We start from the raw sequence: 7,414 nt of genomic DNA, 5'->3' as shown, positions 1-7,414 counted from the left end.
ATATAGCAGAGCTAGGTGTGTATGTATATAGCAGAGCTATGTGTGTATGTATATAGCAGAGCTATGTGTGTATGTATATAGCAGAGCTAGGTGTGTATGTATATAGCAGAGCTAGGTGTGTATGTATATAGCAGAGCTATGTGTGTATGTATATAGCAGAGCTATGTGTGTATGTATATAGCAGAGCTATGTGTGTATGTATATAGCAGAGCTAGGTGTGTATGTAGCAGAGCTATGTGTGTATGTATATAGCAGAGCTATGTGTGTATGTATATAGCAGAGCTAGGTGTGTATGTATATAGCAGAGCTATGTGTGTATGTATATAGCAGAGCTAGGTGTGTATGTAGCAGAGCTATGTGTGTATGTATATAGCAGAGCTATGTGTGTATGTATATAGCAGAGCTAGGTGTGCATGTATATAGCAGAGCTAGGTGTGTATGTATATAGCAGAGCTATGTGTGTATGTATATAGCAGAGCTAGGTGTGTATGTATATAGCAGAGCTATGTGTGTATGTATATAGCAGAGCTAGGTGTGTATGTAGCAGAGCTATGTGTGTATGTATATAGCAGAGCTATGTGTGTATGTATATAGCAGAGCTAGGTGTGTATGTATATAGCAGAGCTATGTGTGTATGTATATAGCAGAGCTATGTGTGTATGTATATAGCAGAGCTAGGTGTGTATGTATATAGCAGAGCTAGGTGTGTATGTATATAGCAGAGCTAGGTGTGTATGTATATAGCAGAGCTATGTGTGTATATATATAGCAGAGCTATGTGTGTATGTATATAGCAGAGCTATGTGTGTATGTATATAGCAGAGCTAGGTGTGTATATATATAGCAGAGCTATGTGTGTATGTATATAGCAGAGCTAGGTGTGTATGTATATAGCAGAGCTAGGTGTGTATATATATAGCAGAGCTATGTGTGTATGTATATAGCAGAGCTATGTGTGTATGTATGTGGCAGAGCTATGTGTGTATATAGCAGAGTTATGTGTGTATGTATATAGCAGAGCTATGTGTGTATGTATATAGCAGAGCTAGGTGTGTATGTATATAGCAGAGCTATGTGTGTATGTATATAGCAGAGCTAGGTGTGTATGTATATAGCAGAGCTATGTGTGTATGTATATAGCAGAGCTAGGTGTGTATGTATATAGCAGAGCTATGTGTATGTATATAGCAGAGCTAGGTGTGTATATAGCAGAGCTATGTGTGTATGTATATAGCAGAGCTATGTGTGTATGTATGTGGCAGAGCTATGTGTGTATGTATATAGCAGAGCTAGGTGTGTATGTATATAGCAGAGCTAGGTGTGTATGTATATAGCAGAGCTAGGTGTGTATGTATATAGCAGAGCTATGTGTGTATGTATATAGCAGAGCTAGGTGTGTATGTATATAGCAGAGCTAGGTGTGTATGTATATAGCAGAGCTAGGTGTGTATGTATATAGCAGAGCTAGGTGTGTATGTATATAGCAGAGCTAGGTGTGTATGTATATAGCAGAGCTAGGTGTGTATGTATATAGCAGAGCTATGTGTGTATGTATATAGCAGAGCTAGGTGTGTATGTATATAGCAGAGCTATGTGTGTATGTATATAGCAGAGCTAGGTGTGTATGTATATAGCAGAGCTATGTGTGTATGTATATAGCAGAGCTATGTGTGTATGTATATAGCAGAGCTAGGTGTGTATGTATATAGCAGAGCTAGGTGTGTATGTATATAGCAGAGCTAGGTGTGTATGTATATAGCAGAGCTAGGTGTGTATGTATATAGCAGAGCTATGTGTGTATGTATATAGCAGAGCTAGGTGTGTATGTATATAGCAGAGCTATGTGTGTATGTATATAGCAGAGCTATGTGTGTATGTATATAGCAGAGCTATGTGTGTATGTATATAGCAGAGCTATGTGTGTATGTATATAGCAGAGCTATGTGTGTATGTATATAGCAGAGCTAGGTGTGTATGTATATAGCAGAGCTAGGTGTGTATGTATATAGCAGAGCTAGGTGTGTATGTATATAGCAGAGCTATGTGTGTATGTATATAGCAGAGCTATGTGTGTATGTATATAGCAGAGCTATGTGTGTATGTATGTAGCAGAGCTATGTGTGTATGTATATAGCAGAGCTATGTGTGTATGTATATAGCAGAGCTATGTGTGTATGTATATAGCAGAGCTATGTGTGTATGTATATAGCAGAGCTAGGTGTGTATGTATGCAGCAGAGCTGTGTGTGTCTGTATGCAGCAGAGCTGTGTGTGTCTGTATGCAGCAGAGCTGTGTGTGTCTGTATGTATGTATCCAGCAGAGCTGTGTGTGTTTGTCTGTATGCATGTATGATGTGTATCTATGTATGTCAGTGTATATGACTGTATAGATGTGTCAGTTCTATATGTATTTTTGTGAGTTTGTTGTTAAATATGTATATGTATGTATACGTATGTGTGTCTGCGTGTGGATGGGGCCCACTGGGACTCTTCCGCCCGGGGCCCACAAAAACCTGGAGCCGGCCCTGGACCTGGCCATGCACACTGTGCTGCTCAGGCACGTCCAGTACGGTATATTAAAAGGTGCAGTGTCACTGATACAGTAATAGTATTGTAGCACACTCTGTCCCCCCCCCCCCCGCCCCCGCGCTAGCTACGCTACTGCCCTATGTACAAGAGTATAACAACTATAATATTACCCCTGTGTCAAAGAATATAATAACTACTATAATACTGCACCTATATGGAACAATATCACTACTATAATACTGCCCCTATGTACAAGAATATAACTACTATAATACTACCCCTATGTACAAGAATATAACCACTATAATACTGCTCCTATGTACAAGAATATAACTACTATAATACTGCTCCTATGTACAAGAATATAACTACTATAATACTGCCCCTATGTACAAGAATATAACTACTATAATACTGCCCCTATGTACAAGAATATATCTACTATAATACTTCTCCTATGTACAAGAATATAGCTACTATAATATTGTCCCCTATGTACAAGAATATAACTACTATAATACTGCCCCTATGTACAATAATATAACTACTATAATACTGCTCATATGTACAAGAATATAACTACTATAATACTGCCCCTATATACAAGAATATAACTACTATAATATTGGCCCCATGTACAAGAATATAACTGCTATAATACTGCCCCTATGAACAAGAATATAACTACTATAATACTGCTCCTATGTACAAGAATATAGCTACTATAATATTGTCCCCTATGTACAAGAATATAACTACTATAATACTGCCCCAATGTACAAGAATATAACTACTATAATTCTGCTCATATGTACAAGAATATAGCTACTATAATACTGCCCCATTGTACAAGAAAATAACTACTATAATATTGCCCCATGTACAAGAATATAACAACTATAATACTGCCGCTATGTACAAGAATATAGCTACTATAATACTGCCCCCATGTACAAGAATATAACTACTATAATACTGCTATGTACAATGATATAAATACTATAATACTGCCCCTATGTACAAGAATATAACTACAATAATATTGCTGCCTATATACAAGAATATAACTACTATAATACTGCCCCTATGTACAAGAATATAACTACTATAATACTGCCCCTATGTACAAGAATATAACTACTATAATACTGTCCCTATGTACAAGAATATAACTACTATAATACTGCTCATATGTACAAGAATATAACTACTATAATACTGCCCCCTATATACAAGAATATAACTACTATAATATTGGCCCCATGTACAAGAATATAACTGCTATAATACTGCCCCTATATACAAGAATATAACTACTATAATATTGGCCCCATGTACAGGAATATAACTGCTATAATACTGCCCCTATGTACAAGAATATAACTACTATAATACTGCCCCTATGTACAAGAATAGAACTACTATAATACTGCTCCTATGTAGAAGAATATAACTCCTATAATACTGTCAACTATGTAAAAGAAAATAACTACTATAATACTGCCCTTTATGTACAAGAATATACCTATTATAATACTGCTCCTATGTAGAAGGCTATAACTACTATAATACTGCTGCCTATGTACAAGAATATAACTACTATAATACTGCCCCTATGTACAAGAATATAACTACTATAATACTGCCCTTATGTACAAGAATATAACTACTATAATACTGCCCCAATGTACAAGAATATAACTACTATAATTCTGCTCCTATGTACAAGAATATAGCTACTATAATACTGCCCCATTGTACAAGAAAATAACTACTATAATATTGCCCCATGTACAAGAATATAGCTACTATAATACTGCCCCTATGTACAAGAATATAACTACTATAATACTGCTATGTACAATGATATAACTACTATAATACTGCCCCTATGTACAAGAATATAACTACTATAATATTGCTGCCTATATATAAGAATATAACTACTATAATACTGCCCCTATGTACAAGAATATAACTATTATAATACTGCCCCTATGTACAAGAATATAACTACTATAATACTGCTCCTATGTACAAGAATATAGCTACTATAATATTGTCCCCTATGTACAAGAATATAACTACTATAATACTGCCCCTATGTACAAGAATATAACTACTATAATACTGCTCATATGTACAAGAATATAACTACTATAATACTGCCACCTATATACAAGAATATAACTACTATAATATTGGCCCCATGTACAAGAATATAACTGCTATAATACTGCCCCTATGAACAAGAATATAACTACTATAATACTGCCCCTATGTATAAGAATATAGCTACTATAATACTCTCCCTATATACAAGACTATAACTACCATAATACTGCCCCCTATATACAAGAATATAACTACTATAATATTGGCCCCATGTAAAAGAATATAACTGCTATAATACTGCCCCTATGAACAGGAATATAACTACTATAATACTGCTCCTATGTACAAGAATATAACTACTATAATACTGCCCCTATATACAAGAATATAACTACTATAATACTGCCCCTATGTACAAGAATATATCTACTATAATACTGCTCCTATGTACAAGAATATAGCTACTATAATACTGCCCTTATGTACAAGAATATAACTACTATAATACTGCCCCAATGTACAAGAATATAACTACTATAATACTGCCCCTATGTACAAGAATATAACTACTATAATACTGCCCCAATGTACAAGAATATAACTACTATAATTCTGCTCCTATGTACAAGAATATAGCTACTATAATACTGCCCCATTGTACAAGAAAATAACTACTATAATATTGCCCCATGTACAAGAATATAGCTACTATAATATTGCTGCCTATATACAAGAATATAACTACTATAATACTGCCCCTATGTACAAGAATATAACTATTATAATACTGCCCCTATGTACAAGAATATAACTACTATAATACTGCCCCTATGTACAAGAATATATCTACTATAATACTGCTCCTATGTACAAGAATATAGCTACTATAATACTGACCCTATGTACAAGAATATATCTACTATAATACTGCTCCTATGTACAAGAATATAGCTACTATAATACTGTCCCTATATACAAGACTATAACTACTATAATACTGCCCCCTATATACAAGAATATAACTACTATAATATTGGCCCCATGTAAAAGAATATAACTGCTATAATACTGCACCTATGAACAGGAATATAACTACTATAATACTGCTCCTATGTACAAGAATATAACTACTATAATACTGCCCCTATATACAAGAATATAACTACTATAATACAGCCTCCTATGTACAAGAATATAACTACTATAATACTGCCTCCTATGTACAAGAATATAACTACTATAATACTGCCTCCTATGTACAAGAAAATAACTACTATAATACTGCCTCTATGTACAAGAATATAACTACTATAATACTGCCTCTATGTACAAGAATATAACTACTATAATACTGCCTCTATGTACAAGAATATAACTACTATAATACTGCCTCTATGTACAAGAATATAACTACTATAATACTGCCTCCTATGTACAAGAATATAACTACTATAATACTGCCTCTATGTACAAGAATATAACTACTATAATACTGCCTCTATGTACAAGAATATAACTACTATAATACTGCCTCCTATGTACAAGAATATAACTACTATAATACTGCTCCTATGTGCAAGAATATAACTGCTATAATATTGCCCCTATGTACAAGAATATAACTACTATAATACTGCCCCTATGTACAAGAATATAACTACTATAATACTGCTCCCTATGTACAAGAATATAACTACTATAATACTGCTCCCTATGTACAAGAATATAACTACTATAATACTGCTCCTATGTACAAGAATATAACTACTATAATACAGCCCTTTGTGGTCAAGAAGGAAAATATTCAGCTCTTTGAGGACAGTTTTTAATCATTGAACCTTTAATGTCAAAGCTGTCTGTTAGTTTGATGTCTTCCCTGCAGTCACACAACCATTCATGGCTTCAGTAAGCATCCAGATAATCATGTAATGTCACCATGATATAACTCTACAATAGTATCACAATGCCACCACAAAGCATCAAAAAGTCACACAAAACAAACTTAAAATACCACAATAAAATCTAGTAGCCTTACAATTCGACTGTCTAAAATCAATACCGCCATCGTGCCACTATGAAACCTCACAATGACCTATAATCCCATAATACAACCACACAGACTACAGTAGTCTGTAATTAACCATATAGCCGCTCATGCCAGAGATTGTCTCCAAAGTGAGACCACCAGGTCATACAAGCCAACAAAGAAGTTACGTCATGACACATCTATATATATATATATACTATATATACCCCAGACCATTGGGGCAGGGTTCACTATAGATGGCCAGACAAGTGTTGGTCTGAGGTGACACCAGACACTTACCAACCACCTTGAGCTTCCCCGGATGGGCACTGGTCATCAATGTCAGGTTAGAGAGTTGTCAGATGTCGAATTGTACCGACACGACCGAGCTACACAAACACAACTGACAAAGAAACCTAATTTTATTGTGTTAAAACATTCCTCCTGCTTCATTGCAGATACTCCCCTGCAAATTGGGTGCCGCTCGCTCGCGCTGCTTGTAAATGGCAATCCATAATTTGCATATTAAAGGTATTCACTTAATTATATTCATAGTTTAATTTGCATATTAAAATTGTGCTGGATAAGTCAAAATTATAGAAAAGATCTTTGTGCGTTCGCTGCAATCACAAGGTTTATATTGTATGAAGAACCATTATTGTTTGCTTCAGACCCAAATGAAAATCTAAATTTGAAGCTTCTTCATGGAGAAAGGATGTTCCCTCAAGGTCAAGGATCTGACGCA

This window comes from Anomaloglossus baeobatrachus, chromosome 8, assembly GCF_048569485.1.
Source record: "Anomaloglossus baeobatrachus isolate aAnoBae1 chromosome 8, aAnoBae1.hap1, whole genome shotgun sequence".
Lineage (NCBI taxonomy): Eukaryota > Metazoa > Chordata > Amphibia > Anura > Aromobatidae > Anomaloglossus > Anomaloglossus baeobatrachus.
Note: the sequence above shows the minus strand (reverse complement) of the source record.